Source organism: Sphaerodactylus townsendi, linkage group LG03 (assembly GCF_021028975.2).
Source record: "Sphaerodactylus townsendi isolate TG3544 linkage group LG03, MPM_Stown_v2.3, whole genome shotgun sequence".
Lineage (NCBI taxonomy): Eukaryota > Metazoa > Chordata > Lepidosauria > Squamata > Sphaerodactylidae > Sphaerodactylus > Sphaerodactylus townsendi.
The window spans coordinates 58,246,744-58,265,992 of record NC_059427.1 but is presented as its reverse complement, the minus strand read 5'-3'; the positions used below and the strand labels follow the sequence as shown (position 1 = coordinate 58,265,992).

Sequence of the window (19,249 nt, the reverse complement as noted above, 5' to 3'; positions counted from 1 at the left end):
AAGTGCACTGCTATACTTGGCAGAAACCTCTGAGACAGAGGTTGATTTCCCGCTGCCAATTAATCGCGTGATACTCATGTGAAATGTCCAGGTTTCAGGTGCCTGATTGCCAAACAGGGATTCATCCTGGTTCTGGTGCTCCCTCTCCACCTAATGGCGTATTTTTTCAGAACCTGCCTGTATGTGCATCTTTTCCAAAAATACACGCTGGATCCAGTTTGGTGGGAAAAATCGGGGTTTCAATTTAGATTTAATTTCCTGCCATTGGCAGTGATGCAGAGCGTCAAAGCCAATCAGAGTGCAGTAGGCTGTGCGCGATTCGTGCACAGCCCTTTTTTTTTGTTTCATGCAGGTGGAGGCAATGTGGCATTGTTTAAACGTGGGCATTATGAGCAGAAGCTGTTTAAATGTGGGCACAAGGAGCAGAAATTGTTGAAACATGGGCACAAGTAGCAAATCAAAAGAAAGCGGCATAGGTGAGGAGATTGTGTGTATGCACCTACGTGCTTACGTAAGCACGTATCCTCGCACCAATTTTTTTTACAAAAGTTCTCACCCCAACACTGCATGACAGCAAATCAGGATAGACTCGCCAAGCCGCTCACTTGTTCGCGGGGAGCGTAACATTGTCTGAATTGGTGATAGTCATCGATTTGTTCACTAGAAACATGTTGCAGTAGGGAGGGTGAAACCTCAATGAAAAGGTGCCATGGCTAATTCTTTTGAAACCTGGTTGTATCTGTATTTAATTTTCTAATGGAGATTTGACCAGAGTCCCATGCTGTGCTCTCTACTACTGAGTGATGGGGTGTCCTGGCAGGGCTTTCTGTAGTGCTGGGGTGGGGGGAGCTGTGGGTGTGCAGGTAAGGTTTTGACCACTGCTGGAGATGGGATGCTTAGTTTTGGTTTTTGTCTGCATTTTGTTCTCGGCTGGGACTTTTTAGTAGGATTGTGCCCGTGGGAGGGTTATTTGCCTTGCATCCTGGGTTTTGAGGACATAACTTTCTATCAGTTTGAGGAGTGGTCCTGAGCTAGGGTGATTTACAGAGTCATCTAACTCCTTTCTTACCCTTTCCCTGCCAGCACTTGCCTTGGCTTTGCTCAATGTTGTATTACCATGCACGCACCCAATGAGCATGCACCACTGCCATGGTGCCACACTAGAATATTTCAGAGACTCACCAGTGTAGTATGTAGTTGTCTAGGTGCTTTCCCCCTCCCATCACACTGTGAAATGAAATTGGGCTTTGTTAGCTGCATTTTAAATTATTGGTGCGTACCCAATATGTGGGTTGTTTTTTTGTTTTTTTAAAAAAGAAGAAACAAGCTACTGTTCTGGATTCGATACTATCAATTGTTTTTTAAGGGTTTCTTGCTTACTTTGTTAGATAGGAAACTATCAAGAGGAAAAGAAAGAATGGCAGTAAAGATGCCTTCTATTAACTTATTTGAAAATGAATTTAAAATGAATATCAGATGCGCATGACTGTACACAACTTCAAAGAACATCTCTTCCCATTCAAGTCCATTATGCCTGTTGTCAATGGCAGCTGCAGTAGAGTCTATTATTATTGACTGACTACCCAGCAGGCCAAACCAGCAAACAAGGCTGACCTTCCTGCTGAAATGTAAACAGCACGATGTTCTGCAGGTGTTTCCCACATCCGCTGTCACCTCCTAGAAACATCAGTGGGGATTTTCAACTTCCTTTTTAAGGTTTTTAAACGGCGAGTCAGGTCAGTGTTCAGATGATCAGACACATCCATCCTCTGGCTTATTGTGTAGGCTTTTAAGAAGTGTCTGCTTTGATCATAGTTTGTTATATCTTAACTAAGATGATTAAAGAGGCAATGTAATATGCTTCAATTTCCACCATAAATTAACAGCAGAGAAACCATCCCATTCCTGATAGCTGTATATTCACTGGGCATTAAATTGCTTTCTCTCTTAATCATCCATTGATTGGAGTTTTCCTGCAAGTGCTCCATTTCCTAGGGATGCTCAGTGTCATAGATAAATTGCAGCAGGATACAGGGTGTTGAAAAGAATGTCTTCATTAGGTCTGTCACTCAGAAGCTGCAGTAAAATGAATGATTGTTGATTTGAATTTAATGCTCAATTGCTTTTCATTTGCTACAGACCATGCAAAACAGGACTCCTCAGTTCAAGGTATTTGTTTGGCAGCTTCATCTAGCCAGTTTCTCATCTGCTAGGTGGCCCTGGCAATTACAACTGGTCCCAGAACAAATAGGATTTGTAATAGAAAAACCATATTAAAAAAAACTAGCTCCTTGCTGGATCCCTTGCAATTCCTCAAATAGGTCCACTTCAAATTTTATTAAGTGGAATCTCCAGTCAAGCCAGTCTGATTTGCAATTGGACCAGTGCTCTTAGGGTACCTGTACAGAATCTCATGGAATGTATAAAAATCAGATATCAAATTGTTAAAAATTTGTCTGATGGTCATTTCTTCTGGTTTCAGTGAAAAATTGAAAGGGATGCTGTTTCAGGATGGGGGAGAATCCACCCCAAAATTGCATCACTTTCAATGTTGTTTAAACTGGGGACCCCAGATTCTTCCTTTAAGGTGGATTTAAAAGGAGAATCTGGGCTCCCTAGTTTAAACACCATTGAAAATGATGCTGTTTGGGGGTGGATTCCAGCATCACTTGTTTAAACTAGGGAGCCCAGATTCTCCTTTTAAATCCACCTTAAAGGGAGAATCTGGGGTCCCCAGTTTAAATAAAGTGATGCTGTTTCCCCCATTGGGGGCACTGGATACAACACCATAAAATGTTTTGATAGCAGTAATAAATCATTTTGAAAGCATTTTGAAAATGTTTTCCAAAAATTATTTCTGGTGTGTGGCATGGCCCATTGCTGTGTGAGTTGGGGCATGTTTTATAATGTGATGGTGACTTTGAAACGACCTGGTGGAAAAAAATCATTGTTTGGTCATGGTGGGGGAGGGTGGCTGTCCATGGGGGGCATCAAACTCAGGTTTTGCCCAGGGCTCCAGTTTGCCTAGGTATGCCTCTACTGAGGAGGCCAGGGGACACGCCCCCATGGCCAGACCGACGGCTGAAGCACCAGAGTCCAGGGGACGTGTCCCCTTCCCACCTCAGAGCAACGGCAGAGCAACGGCTGCCAGCAGAAGGTAAGGAGGCGTTTGGGGCCGGGGAGGGGAAAACGCCGACTTCCACCTGCTGCCGTTCACATGGCAGCAGATGGAAGCCAGTGTTTGCTGGAAAACTCGCTCCCCAAGCGAGTTTTGAAAACACCGTTTTGGCAGGCACAGAGCGCTGCTGCATTGATATGGCAGTGGCACCTGTGCGAAGGGTCCCCACCAAAACGGTGTTTTACTGGGCTGAAGCCACTGCTTTCAGCCTGTGCAGAAACTGCCTTAGTGAAACCAAGTGTTGGTCTAGTGAATGGTTTATGAACTATACACAGTTTTCTTGTCATATGACATGGATCAAAATCTAAAAAAACTCCACCACTATTTCAGTGTTCTCAAAGAGACTTTAGAATTGTATTTGTCTTCTTCTCACATGGCATGTGGAAAAACTGGTCTTTTCAAAAGCTGATTGCAACATGGCATGGAGGGAGAATATATATATATATACTAGCGGGCCCAGCCACGCGTTGCTGTGGCAATTGTCCTTCTCATCACAGTCCGCAACCCACACAGATGTCCATGCAGGTCCAATGATCCCCAGCATAGCCTTTTGGGGTGGTCAAATGGAATTCCTCTTTCCTTTTTCAATGCACATCATTATATGGTGCTGTCTTGTTTTTTTAGTATAAGGTAACCCTTTCCATTCCGCAACAGAACTGTCCAGAGTGTGGATCCCGCTGTCCATGAGGCTGGTTGACACGCACAGTCCTGGCTTGGGTAAGGCAGAACTGGGGCAAGGAGGCTATCACAGTCAGGCAGCAGAGGCAGGGTAGTGAGGCGCTCAGATCGAGGCCAGCTCCCTTGGTTCTTAAAGGGCCATGTGCAAAAGAAGCAGAGGCAGTAGTGTTGGTTCGCTTCCACCCCGCGGGATTTTCTTAGGAAGAAAAGGACAAAGCTGCAGCTTGCTTTTAGTAAAAGAAAAAGAGCTATGGGCCCGAGGAATCATGGGTGAGGAAGTTGGGTAAGTGGTGGTTGGATGTGAGGGAGGGCAGAGTGAGGTGTGTGAGGAAGAGCTGGATGAGTGTTGTGTGGTAGCAGTGGGTGAGGCACAGAGAGTGAAAGTTACCTGTGTGAGGGGGGGGGGGGAACCCCACCTGACGTCTCACATGGCAAAGTGTGTATGTGTTTCACTTCCACTCGTATTACCTACCAGTATTACCTGTTTACTGTTTTCACTGCTCATCTCTGCCCATCTGCAGGAACATTCTAAGCCCTCAGGCCATAGACAGACAGGCTGCACAAACATTCTAAGGGTGACAGTTAAACAGAGGCAGCTTCATGGCCTGGTGCGCCAGGAAAAAGATGTTTTACCTGGCTCAGATATGGACTTTCGGTGATTTGAAGGTCCAAGTACCTACCCGCAACAGGGAGGGATGTCCTGTGAAAATTTGGGGGCGATCCGTCCAGCAGCTTCTGAGGGAGACCATCAGAGACAAACACACTGTTAGATTTTTATATATATAGATATAAAAACCCACTGACATGTTCAGTCCTCTAGAAACCTAAGAGTGTACTCCTAACAAGTTGTACCCTTCTAAACTCATTAGCTTTGGTGGAGTTTGGTGGGTATATCTCTGCTTAGATCTGCGCTGAGTTATTCTATGGATCCCACCCATAGTTAATATTAGCCATATTAGTATTTCCATAGCATTTCTGAATATCTTGCAACAGTTGGTTCGGCAATCTTTTATCAAGAGATGTATTTAATGATACTCTCTATCTGTTAAGGATCCACCTATGACTGGTCCTCCTTACCTCATTTGGCTCCATTAAATGTTTACTCACCCAAACATATGCTGCTTCATAGGTTATTCTCCTGGGAGGTCTTGATCCATGATCTAAGAAACACCTGACTACATCAGGCTGCCACATCAATACAGGCATAACACCAACATTTATCCAGATAGGAGTATAACTTAAGCTTTTCAGAATGTTCCCTTGTTTTTTTTAATTAAAAAAATAATATTCAGTATCTTTTGTCTAAGACCACCCGCTTTGTTGACCAAGAATGCTTTTCATCATGTGGTGATACTAATCTGATTGTGACCACAAATTACAATTATTTTTCTTGTAATATAAGATGAATGGAAGAAAATAAGCTTTTTGGCAGACCCCATGCTGGTCAAGTAGCTCATAATCAGAGGTTCAGAGGCCTGCTGGTCACCTTCTCTGTGGCTGAGATGTGGTTTTCTATAAAAAAAAAAGTCTGACACAAACCAAATATTGTTACTGGGAACTATTTTTTCATACTTTATTTTTTTAAAAACTGAACAGTGCTTATTCTTACAACAGCTGTTTAAACCTTTAAAATATGACTTAAAATTTATTTACTTGAATTTTTCCTAAGACTAATCATTTTATAGTGATGAAGTAAGTAAATGGGATAGATTTAAGTGCAGACAGACCCTGTGATAGATTTGGTTCTGCATCTCCCTAAGTGTGTGACCCATGAGAACTGATGGAATGCTAGTGAGAGGTGGAGAGTTAAAACCATTAGTTCTATGAGAGGGAGAGTTAGAACTGACTGGAAGCTTAAGCCACTGAGTAGCAGAACAACAACCTGATGTTGGCTGAGACAAAGTCAACTTGTAACAAAGACTCCTGAATTCCTGAACAGAGCTATGGTTCAAAAGTTCAAATGTGGAGAAACTTTGTAATAAGCTATTAGAATCATTCCAGTGTTTTAAAGCCATAAATAAAAGTTAACTCCTTTTTTTGCTTAACTCTGTGGGCTGGATGTATATTATCTCAGGCAAATTCTGCATCGGCCAAAATCAGCAATGTGAGGATGGTAGAAACACCATTTTGGGGTAGGACTTCGCACAGCTATACTCTTCGCCCTCCTCATCGCCAACTCATAGGCCTTCATAAATGTCCTATAGGTTGTTCGCGCCACTTCGTCGCGAGACTTCCTCCACGCTCGCTCTAGCTGTCTGTTCCCGTTTCATTTGGCGTAACTCCCCGGTATACCAAGGAGCCTGCCGTGAACGGGGGCGCAGAGGGCGCTTGGGAGCAGTTACCTCGATGGCGTCAGAAAGTCTGGAATTCCAGTCTTTCACCTGTTCATCGAGGGTGCCAGGGGGCTCAGGATCCTGCAGAGCATTCAGGAACCCAACCGGTTCCATAAGTCTCCACGGGCAGACATAAATAGGTCCATCACGTAGACAGGGTTGGCACGGCGAATCCATCCGGACCTTCAAGGCAAAATGGTCGGACCATGGCACTCTGCTGACAGAGGATACGACCATATCCACTCCTGACCCAAAGACCAAATCCAAGGTGTGACCGGTTTCATGAGTGGCGCCGGTGTTGAATAGGGAGAGTCCTAGCGTCGCCATGGATGACACTAGGTCCACTGCTGCTGAACACGAGGCGGCATCCACATGGACGTTGAAGTCTCCCAAGACAATAAGTCAAGGGAATCGCAATGCCCACTCGGCCACCACCTCCAGCAGCCATGGCAGGCCGTCACCGGGTGCGCTAGGTGACCAGTACACCAGGAAGACGGACAACCTCTCCCCAGACAGCCACTCCAGTCCAGCACACTCGAACCTGGAGATTTGAGGGACAGGGACTGCCCTGAAGGCGATGGAGTCCCGGATGAACATCGCCACACCTCCCCCCCGGCCCTGTGTTCGAGGCTGGGCTGGGACACTACTGCTTGAAACCTGGGGTGGGTGAGACTTCACCACATAGGCGATCGTCTCCCACCTGTTCTTGCACTCCAGTGGTCTCCACCAGTGATGCAGGCCAGGTCCACCTGCTGCACCCCGAGAAAGTCCCGGAGTGTCACAGTCTTGTTATTAATGGACCTGGCATTAATCAACACCAGGCTCGAAGCAGAGTACACCTGAGTCCTCCTGCCCACATTCCTTGGGATAGGCCGGAGGCCAGAAGGGGGACGAGCATAAACACATCTCCTCCCCCTTCTCTCATCTCTTTTACCTATGATAAGGCATTATACAAAATCCAGTACTATCAGAAATGTCAGTTGGTTCTAAACTGCATTGGCCAAATTACTATCAGTCATTGAATAAAGACATTGAGTTATTCCTGTGTTGAAAGACGTGCACTGGCTACCTATCTGTCACCAGGAACAAATCAAATTGAAAAGCCCCAGGAGAGCAATCCTTAAGAAGTTCCACTCAGAATGTTAATTTATAGGAAAATGTTCTTAAGATTGCCCTGTAAATGGCTTGGGACCAAAGTATCTAAAGACTATGTTCTCCTGTGTATCCTGCACGCTAACTGATATCATAAGCACAAGCCCTGACCATTGCTTCTCACCTGCAGAAACAAGGTGAGTGGCAGCAAGAGACAAGATTTTCTCAGGGGTGACTCTTTGGTTATGGAATGCCCTTCCTTTGAGTTCATTTGGTACCCAACATATTGGCTTTTAGGTGTCAGGCAAAATTTTCCTTTTCACCCAGGTTTATTGGCTCATTTTGAATTCCCTGTCTATGGCCTGCTCTCTGTTTATGCATGGTGATTTTACTGCTCAGAATTATTTTGTCAAAATTCTATTTCTATAAACTGAAGCTTATCCCCAGGAACAGGATTTGGGGGATCATTTCAGACTGCCACATCAGGGGAGACTTAAGAAAGTTGTGCTTCATGAGGTGAATCCTTCAGCTTGTGGAAATGCTCCATGGGATCTAATAGTATTATTTTGTAGTTTTTTCTGTGTCTGCCTTGGGCAAGATTCTATATAAATTATACTCTTCAACCTGTTTCATGTTTCCCTCCATTTGTAATTTTTTATAATTTTGGGGGGTAAATTGTAAGCCTTGAGGTTGTTAGGTTCAATTTTACCCCCACTTGCTTAGACTGAGAAAATGAAATGAATGTATAAGGAAATTGACAAAACTTCATTTTCATTTTCTTAAATGTTCTCTCTGGTATCTACTGTTATTCTACTCCTGTACTGTCAAACAAAAATATTTCATATTGATTTATTATCTTGGCAGCTAGTGGCAAAATCATTTTCTCAATTTGACTGCCACATTGGATTAATAAGGTATGTTTTTGTGCAATCTAGGACTAAGAACCAACTGACAATTTAACAGTCTAACATTTTGTGTCAAGTTTCTATATAAATAAACTGATTAATCAGCAAAAGAAGAACTTCAGTAATATTTGGCTGGGATCCCAATAGCCTCTGTACATGAGGAAGGCTATTTTGCTCATTTTACTTCCACCAGCTATTTTACTTCCACCAGCTTTGTTCCACATTTCGGCTCCAAATGGCATGCCACTCTAGTGGATCCCCCAGTCCTCCCAAGCAGCAGCTTCTGGTAAATGCAAGGAACTGTGGTGGTCACAGAAGTTAATAAAACCCAATTGTGTAAGCCAAATCTCTACTTCAGATCCTTTGGTTACAAGCCAATGATAAGCAGCTGATTCTTTTCTTCTCAGTACATGTTAACAGTGCAATCCTAAACAAAGTTACATCTTTCTAACAGTGCAATCCTATGGAGAGTTATTCCAGTTTGAGCCATTCATTTCAAAGGGCTTAGACTGGAGTAACTCTCCTTAGGATTGCATTGTTAGTCAATTGAAGTCAAAAGGCTTGGCAGGGTATATGTTTAGAATTACACTGTAAGGTTTGGAAAATTATTATTTTCAGCAGTTACATTGTAACTTAACAGACTTATGTTGTATTTTTTGAAGCTAGAAAAAATGTGCATACAATTGAAAGAGTGCATGACATCTATGGCATATCATTAAATAGAGTTCAGATTGTATGCTCCTGTTATGTTGCTGAAGGTTGGCATGTTACAATCAGTTTGCATAAATTCCTGAAGTTACAATATTTATACTTCTTAACTTCCCATACCCTTGTGTTATTTGAGATGTTTAGTCATTTCTTGAGATGCCATAAATACTCATTGGCTAGTATACAAACACTTATAAAATACATCTGCATGTAAATTTAATATAACAAGATCTAAACAAAAATTTAACCCATGCCTTTTTTATAGGAATGGCTATGTTCTTCATGTCAGTGAAGGCCTTCATGAATGTTAAGCTACAATTGTTCATCTATCTATCTATCTATCTATCTATCTATCTATCTATCTATCTATCTATCTATCTATCTATCTATCTATCTATCTATCTATCTATCTATCTATCTATCTATCTATCTATCTATCTATCTATCTATCTATCTATCTATCTATCTATCTATCTATCTATCTATCTATCTATCTATCTATCTATCTGCCTGCCTGCCTGCCTGCCTGCCTGCCTGCCTGCCTGCCTGCCTGCCTGCCTGCCTGCCTGTACACATGTTTTCCCGAAAATAAGACAGGGTCTTATATTAATTTTTGCTCTGAAAGATGCGTTAGGGCTTATTTTCAGGGGATGTCTTATTTTTTCCATGATTTTGCGCCCCCTCCCACATGTGACCAGATTAGCTGCACCGGGGAATCCGTAACTAGAGCTTATTTTTGGAGTAGGGCATATATTTCAAGCATCCTCCAAAAATCCAAAAAAAATCATGCTAGGGCTTATTTTCAGGGTAGGTCTTATTTTTGGGAAAACAGGGTGGAGATATATAGGGTAGATACAAGATATGGGAGATGTGAGCTTGTACATTCCACTATAGCATGCTTTAAAGCAAGGAGGACACATCCCAGCTTGTAATATTTCTTTTTTTTCTGAGTGCTTCCCCCGAAAAAACTGTAGATCTGGGGGCCCCCCTTCAAAAAAACTGTAGATCTGACCCTGCTTCCCACAGATTCCAGGAAAGATATGGAACAGGTGCATGGAAGCAGTTTAGGGATGGACAAGAAACTGAAACTTAATTCCAGTGAAACAGAAGTGCTACTGGTGAGTGGAAAGTGACTCAGGAACTGGGATGTCTCCTGTTATGGATGCACTACTCCAGTGATGGTGAACCTTTTCGAGACCGAGTGCCCAAACTGCAACGCAAACCCACTTATTTATCACAAAGTGCCAACCCGGCAATTTAACCTAAATACTGAAGTTTTAGTTTAGAAAAAACGGTTGGCTCTGAGGAGTGCATTACTCGGGAGTAAGCTTGGTGGTAGTTGGTGGCTTTGCTTTGAAGCAACCACACAACTCTTCCAACGGGTGAATCACGACCTAGGAGGATTTACTCAGAAGCAAGCCCCATTGCCAGCAACCGAGCTTACTTCCAGGTAAAGGATCGCGCTTTAGTTCTTCACATGAAAATCAGTGAGGTTTAACAGCACTTAACAGGGTTACTGCTTTCTCAAAACTAGGTCTTAGGTTTAATGTTAATAATCGAGCCCAGTGGCCCATGCCAGCCTAGATGTGTGGGCAGGGGCGACTCTGTGTGTGCCCACAGAGAGGGCTCTGAGTGCCACCTCTGGCACCCGTGCCATAGGTTCACCACCACTGCACTACTCTGTTCAGGATTGTTTGCAATCACCCAGCCTTGCCTTAAATAACACCAGGATCAGCTGTACCAATACTTGGAAGATGTGCAGTTGAAGGGCTAACCATACAACCTTTCAGCATCTGTCTGGACTTTGCTTTAAGAAGATCTCTCTAGAACAGTTTGTAATTGTCTCTGTAGCTCTAACTACCAAGTAGGAACACATTTCACAAATTACTTGCCCTGAGTCAAGCAAGCAAGCAACCACTGAAATGAATAAACAAACCAGCCAGACTTTCACTGCCAAACATGGCTACTGGTCCACCAAGTTCTTGACAAGAGTGGGGGCAGACTATGTAGTTGTTGCTATTTTGAGGGTTTATTTACATCTCTTCCTGTGTTAAGTTAAAAGCAAGTATAATAATTTAAAATAAAAAAATCTAATCTGAAAATGATTTTGTTTGTTTGTGACACATTGTACTATTCTGGGTTATAGTCAGTGGTGGGATTCAAATAATTTAACAACTGGTTCCAGTGGTGGGATTCAAATAATTTAACAACTGATTCAAATAATTTAACAACTGGTTGTTTACAAGCACCATTTTAACAACTGGTTCTGCTGAAGTGGTGTGAACCTGCTGAATCCCACCACTGGTCATAGTGGAAGGACAGTGGTAGCCTTGTATCATTTTCTTCAGCTAAAATTGCACCTGTGCTCAGAATTACTATTGCAAAATAAAACTGTTTTCCTTATGAGGGTAATAAAGCATTTCAAATCCCTAGGATACAATGGAGAAAATTGCTTGGACCATTTTGGTTTCTCATTGGCTATTTGACAGGTCTATTTGGTTTTATTTGATAGCTCCTGATTTTGAATGTGACAGGGACAACAGGTGTTGTCCTTCCCTTCTTATGATCAGATAACAGCAGTTTGAGGTTGGCCATTTTCAGAGATGCTGATGCTTGAGTGGCCTCCATGATCCCTAGACAACAGAATGCTTGGAACCAGGCTGAACTTGAGAACCAGCTAAGATTAGGTACAAGTCAAGAGTACGCATGAGATAGAAAGTAATTGCTAACATGCTACAGTCTAGAAAACCCAGGTCCTTATAAAATATCTTCATTGCTACATCTGTAACAAAAATATACTGACAATAGAGATTACAAATTCCTGAACTATGTACTGTGTGTATCTCCTTTTACATCTGTATATATTGCAATAAAAAAACCAGGCAGAAGGTTACACAAATAGCCTAAACATGATTGACGTACAAATAATGCCCAATCAAGCCAGTAATGGTCATGTAATAAGCTCCCAAGATAATAATATTTTTGGGCAATTATACATTTCTAAGCGAAGTGTTTGTTTTTAATTAACCTCATATTTAGCTATTTAGTCATGCTGTGTCTATCAGCCAAGGCTAAAAAGAAAATAACACAGGCTGACTTGAACTGTACTATTGCCTTAAACTCTTTAACTTTCATCTCTTCCTTTTTGGCTTGCTCTTCTACATTCCACTATAGCATGCTTTAAAGCAAGGAGGACACATCTCAGCTTGTAATATTTCTTCTTTTTCTGAGTGCTTCCCCTGAAGAGGAATATTAGATAATTTTGGTTATAAGGATTTTTTATACTCACTGTCCAGGTGAATGTTAAAAGTTGCATGTACAAAGCCTAATGCACTGCTGCCACTGACTCTCATTCCTTACTGCTGTCACAGCTACATAGAATTTGTTTTACTGAAATTGATGGCAGAGATGTACCTGAGATGGAGTGGCTTATTTTGAATTTTTGATCTTGTCAAAGGGACAAGATTCATGCTAGTTTCAAAGCCGTACCCTTGTACCGTAGGTTATTTTGCAAAACAGAATAGGGTTGCCCGGTCTCCCTTGGCTACCAACAGGGGGTGGTAGTACGGTAGCCAGATCCAGGTTGGAAAACTCTGGGAGATTTAGGGACAGACCCCTGGGAGGATCTCAGTGGGGTACAATGCCACAGTGCCCATCCTCCAAAGCTTCCATTTTCTACAGGGAAACTGATTTCTATCGTTTGGAGATAAGATATTATTCTGGGGGGTTCCCAGTTACCACGAGGAAGCTGGCATCGCTAAAACCAACAGTCATTTCATTTGAATTCTTGATCCTTATCCTTTAGGTCCCCCTCCCCAGTTCTCTCCTCCCTCCATATCTTTTCTCAGGAATTAGGAATCTTGTTCCACTGTGTACTTTTAACCTTTTGCCTGGCAAACTTTTATTGCTGCTCCCCTTTTGTGGTTTATCAGTCACCAATTATTTCGTATGACAGAAACCCATTGAATTATTAGCCTCAAAAATAAATACAACAATAGGTTATGATTTTGTTTAATTCTGGTTATGACTGTATCATGGCAATATGGGTGGGATTTAAAAAGAACTAGTGAACGTATTGTTCATGCCCTCATCTAAAAACTTCACACAAATAAATCTGATGATGTAGGACTCGATTGTGGTTCAGTTCCACTAAAAATGCTCCCTCTTTTCTGGTAAACCTACTGAGGGGGAAATAGATCAGTTGTGATTTGCAGAATTGATAGATGGTGGGAAAAGTTGGTCCTTGATCTTTTTTTTTCAAGGAATGCTCTGCATGAAGAATCTAGCAGTAAGGACCTGTCTCCTGTGCATTTTTTCCCCACAGATTTATTTTACTGGCTATCAGGAATATAGATACCATAATGCATAATAGCTTAATTACAGAAGGATTGCCATTTCTGCATGTAAAATGGTCAGCTGGTTCCAGTCCCAAGTACTTTTTATTTTCAGTGTATTTTTGCGCCTATACATTTCATAAATACAGTGTTACATTTAAGATGTATTAAAATTGCTTTTGGGGTAATGGTCCATAGACCTGTTAGCTATAGATCTGTTTGGTCCATTTTAAGTACACATTTTGATTGCTTTCCATTCTCCCATAGATATATAAAGTCTATAAACAACTGTATTGCTCTGTGATTCTACAGACCTTGGCTATGAACCTGGGGCCCCACCAAAAGTGTTTCCGGTTGGACCCCACAGCTCTTAAGACTGGCCCTGATTAGTGATGCCAAATCTTTTGTGGCAGGGCTCCTGTGTCTTTAACTTTCATGTGAAACAGGTGTATTTTTTTAATTCCTGCATTTTTATGCCAGGTTGACCATCAACCACTGAGTTTTCATGCAGCTTCTAAGGATTTGTCTATTAAAGAGTTTGTCTATTAAAAATTGGTTACTATACAAAATAATTAGTTTGGTCAATTAACTGACAAAGTAATGAACTTCTCAGCAGAGCTGATAAGAAGAAGTTGAACACCAAAAGAAATTAGTTCAACAGATCTGGAAGGGAAAATTCTTCTGATTCTGTACCTTATCTTTGGTGCTAGTGAAGGAAGGATTTATCATACAAGCAGCTGTTATGACTAGACTTCCTGGATTTCAGCAGTATACTGAAAACTATTAACAGATGAAACCACAAATTCTCCATTTAAACTGTAATACCGCTAAAACTGGGCTGGGCAGTTTGTAATTAGAATAAGGATAATCCTTGTAGGAGTTCTAAACTATTTTTCTGGAAAGAAAATTCCACAGCAATAAGAAGATAAGAATGGTTGGTTTTTATACCCTGCTTTTTCTCTACCTTTAAGGAATCTCAAAGTGGCTTACTATCACCTTTCTTTCCCCTCCCCCTAACAAGCACCTTGTGAGGTAGGTGGGGCTGAGAAAGTTCTGAGAGAACTGTGACTAGCCCAAGATCACCCAGCAGACTTCATGTGTAAGAGTAGGGAAACAAAACCAGTTCACCAGATAAGAGTCTGCTGCTCATGTGTAAGAGTGTGGAATCAAGCCCAGTTCTCCAGATTAAAGTCTGCTGCTCTCAACCATTACACCACACAGGTTCTCATGGTTTTCATAGGTCTCTAACAGGAATTTTCTGTGGAGATTTCTGGGTATTTGCAATTTTAAAGGGGAGAAAAACTATATGTGCAATTAAACGGTAAATTTGGAAACAGTCTTTGTAAGGAATAAATGTATTTTGGTTCTTTATTATGCCTAACAGCCCTATTCAAAGATCCAGTGCCCAGATATGGCAGCTGTTTCCCCACCATTCCCAACAGGGCTTTCTGGCAGCATGGGGACACAAAAACACAAAAAACCCTCCCTGCTGCCAGACAGCCTCATTGGGTTTAATGGACTTATGCCACCTAAAAGTGCAAAGCCCCGTGCTCCAGTATAGTCAGGACAATGGCCAGGTACAAGCTGACTAGTGTTGGCTCCTCTCCCGGCCATGCCTCCAGACTGACCCTGACTGGTAGGGGTGGGGGTGCAGGAATGCTGAAACCACAATCAGCTGCTGTGGAGGATCATGGTGGTTGTTTACCAGCAGATCCACCCCTCCACTGGGGCAAGGATCTGGGGAGGGCAAATCCACCAGCATGTCTCCGTGCCGCCTCCAGTCAACACCAGGGGATGGGGGGGGGGGAGAGAACTGCATGGTGTGCTGGGCAAGCTCAGCACACCATGGAGCTCACCCCACCCCACCCCTTTGAATGGGGCTGTTAATATATTAGGAAGAATTAATATTATTTTGGGCTTCACCTTATCCAAATGGTAAGAAGGTCTAAACTATGTATAGCACAGAGCCTTGTGGTAGCTTGATGATGATGAAGTGCCTCATGCCCCTGCTGCCATTTCCCAAGCCCATGTGGACTTGGGAGCCAACACGGGGGGGGGGGGAGGAGAAAACTGCATGCTCTGCTAGGCAAGCTCAGCACAGCATGGAACTCTGTCTTCCATCAATGTTTTCCCCTCTCCATTCCCCAAGCTCCCAGTTGGGAGAACTGAAAAATTTGGGGTGTGGGTTTTTTAACTTGAAAATTTTCAGTAACAGCCAAATAAAGCTGATGGGTAGTTGTGCAGCTGGCAAATGCAGAAATAACATTTATGGATTCCAAGCTATTTTAACTGCATCCATCCTATTGAACTGGAATCTGAATAGTTGAACTTTTTCTCATGTCAGCTGAAGCCATTTGATTTTACTGGACTGTGTTGTACAGTATTTGCCAACTGTCACTAAGGCATGCCAGACATTCAAAGTGGTACAAGACTAAAGAGTTTAGGAAAAGTAAACAGTATTTTTGCTTTTCCAGTATGGCAGTTTCCAGGACAAAGGAATAAAAAAGGTTAAAAGTAGTCAAATGTTATTGTACACATAGCAGCCATATATATATATATATAGGTCCAAATTTTGACATCTAGACATACTTATTTATGACATTTGGATTTATTCCTTAACTTCTTAAGTTATGTGTATATTATTTACTTTTATAGCCCACTTTTCTCAGAGCATCTCAAAATAAATGACCAAATATAGAAAACAATTCAATCATACATCATAAGACAGCCAATAAACAAGCTACAGTTTTTGGGGGTGCTGAGAATTTCACCATAAATACATTTGACAGTTTAGTTTACCCTATTCAAAAATGTCGATCAGATGCAACTTGATGTATTTGGTTTGTGCCAAACAGCTGTGAATACCTGCCAAACTGGTTTGCATTGGGATTCTGCAATAACTCTCATTCACAAGGGGTCGCTCCCCACTCACCATTAGCCGCGGGGTTTTCTCTTGTTCAGACGCGGGGAGCCAGGACGTTCCCCACATCCCCAGCGTCCACTGCGCGGCTGCGCAGAAATTGCCGCTCTTCCTCCTCCCTGGCGCGCGTCAAATCTGCTCTTCAAAAAACAGCAACATTTTCCCAAACCCCGCGCTTGGCGCGGGGTGGTGGAGTGGTGGGGAACCCGGAAGATGACGCGCGGTTGATTCGCTGGGGCGCAGAGCTTTCCGGCCAATCAGGGGAAAGAATCCTCCATTTTGTTTGGGGAGGGCGTCACCGTCAGTGCGCGGAATGAAGCCACATGAAGACGTTGAGACGTGTGCACAACGTGACGTGACGATATTGTTCCCTTTGTTCGCGGTTTATTGCTGCAAATTCACAGCGAATTTAGTTTGCGAATTCACACAGTGCCGCAGGTGCTGCAGACCAGACCAGACGAGTAGTCGGTGGCGGCGGCAAGAACTGATTTTCACTTTATTTTTATGCTGACGTCAGCATGTGCAGACGTCTCAAACAAATGCTTCCAAAGCTTCCAGCGCGTTTCTGATGACGTGCAGACATCCGAGCCTATCAAAAACGACCTCGTCCCAGCCAATGAAAATGGAGGCCCGCCCTCCCTCCATGACGCACACCTGTGCCAGCCAATGAAAACGCTTCATTGCCTCTATTCCCACGAAACTCCCGTTCTTGGCTGCCCGCGTTAGCTCCTTAGTGGCAAATGAGTGGGGAGCAAATAGTCTCCGTGGTCATAAGCCGCGGAGGCTTTTCGGCGCGGGGACGCTGCGGAGTTGCACACAAAGAGGTAAGTGGGGAGCGACCCAAGATCTACTTATTAAGATCTACTTAGATAGATACAAAGGAGTAGCCTTTATTTAAACAGAGCATTTATTTATCACTGACATATACTTTGTGATGTAGCTGTCTATTTGAACAATTACTAGCTGACCAGAGCAGAGTTACACAACAAGGCTTGTGGGTGGGGGTGGGGGGTAGCAATTACACTTGGGAGAATGCCTATGAATGAAAATCCAATTGTGTTGTATTGTCTGGTTAGAAAGAAATACAGGGAAGGAATACATTGAAGCAATATATTGAACATTGGCAAACTGATGGTCAAAAAAATCAGGTCTCTTTGTCTATTTGGGGCTAGCATAGAACATGGGGCAAACTGGTGAATCTTCAAGCATTCCTAATATTACTAGGATTTACGAATAAGAAAACAATGCAAACAAAAAATTGACAATGCATGAGATACCATAATACAGATTCAAAGGAAGAAGGTAAGGCAGTAAAAGCATGATAGCTTTGATCAGAAGCCTGAGTTTCTTACATGGGCTCTCCATCTTCAGGATAAAACTGTGGACTTGCCCTTCCAAATGTACAAACAAAATCTTCTATATATATAAAAAGCTAACAGTGACTTTGTTAGTCACGCCCTAACGCCGAAACGGCTGGACAGATCACCCCCAAATTTTCACAGGACGTCCCTCCCCGTTCTGGGCAGGTAATCAGATGTTCAAATCGCCAAAAGTCCATACCTGAGCCAGGTAAAACATCTTTTTTCCTGGCACACCAGGCCATGAAGCTAGCTGTGTTCAACTGTCACTCTTAGAATGTTCATGCAGCATGTCTGTCTGTGACCTGAGAGCATGGTATGCCCTTAGAATGTTCATGCAGATGGCCAGAGATGAGCAGTGAAAACAGTGAATAGGTAGTACTATTAGGTAATACGAGTGGAAGTGAAACATGTACACACTTTGCCATGTGAGACGTCAGGTGGGGTTCCCCCCCTCACACGGAGGTAACTTTCACTCTCTGTGCCTCACCCACTGCTACCACACAACACACGTACTCTCATTCACATCCATCTCATCTTCACACACCTCACTCTGCCCTCCCTCACATCCAACCACCACTTACCCACTTCCTCACCCATATTTGCCATAGCTCTCTTTTACTAAAAGCGAGCTGGAGTTTGCCTTTTTCTTCTAAGAAAATCCGTGGGGTGGGAGTGAACCAACACTACTGCCTATGCTTCTTTTGCACATGGCCCTTTAAGAACCAAGGGAGCTGGCCTTGATCTGAGTGTCTCACCACCCTGCCTCTGCTGCCTGACTGGGATCACCTTTTTGCTCCATTTCTGCTTTACCCAAGCCAGGACTGCGCATGTCAACCAGCCTCATAGACAGCGGGATTCGCACTCTGGACAGTTCCGCTGTGGAATGGAAAGGGTTACCTTATACTAAAAACACAAGACACCACCATATAACAATGAGAATTGAAAAGGGAAAGAGGGATTCCATTTGACCACCCCAAAAGGCTATGCTGCAGATCATTGGACCTGCATGGACATCTGTGTGGGTTGCAGACTGTGATGAGAAGGACAATTGCCACAGCAACGCTAGTCTGATATAATTGTCACAGTGAAAATGCTCATACTGAAACTTTGAAACAGTATTTCACTCTTTTCTTTTTCAGTACTTATACTGTCTTTTCTTTTTTGTCTTTTCTTCAGGTCTTCCAAGTATCATCACAAGCAATAGGAAACAAGGAGCAACACATAAACATGGGAGTTATTGGAATGTGTGTAGGGATGCACCAATACTTCACGCAGGTATCCACAGAGGTGGAGCTACCAGGGGAGGGGGGCTGCGCATTGCACCGGGTGCACATCTGGGGTGTGTGGAAAATTCCCCCCCCACAGCACCCCCTCACACACCACTTACCTTAGTTCGGCCTGAAAGTGCAGACTGAAAAGAGGCCTGTTCACTTGCGGCTGAAAATGGCCTAGTGGGAACTACACTTCCCAGGAGACATTGCGAGCCCCAAGGTCTCCTGGGAAGTGTAGTTCCACCAGGCTGTTGTCAACTTCAAGTGAACAGGCCACTTTGTCCAGCCTGCACTTTCAGGCTGAACTAAGGTAAGTGTGTGTGTGTGTGGCGGGGCGTTCCAGGGCACCGCAAGGGGGCAGCGGAAAACACAGAGTACGTACCGGGCACAGTATGGCCCAGCTATGCCTCTGGGTACCCATCTTTCAGAAGGAAGCTGTCTGCACAGGAATGCCATTTTTAGCACTAGG

General features: G+C 43.2%; 1 pseudogene; it reads left to right on the top strand.

The window, feature by feature from the left end:
* The first annotated feature begins 6,514 nt into the window (after window positions 1-6,514).
* LOC125427780 overlaps window positions 6,515-19,249 on the top strand; it is a 127,875-nt pseudogene continuing 115,140 nt past the window's right edge.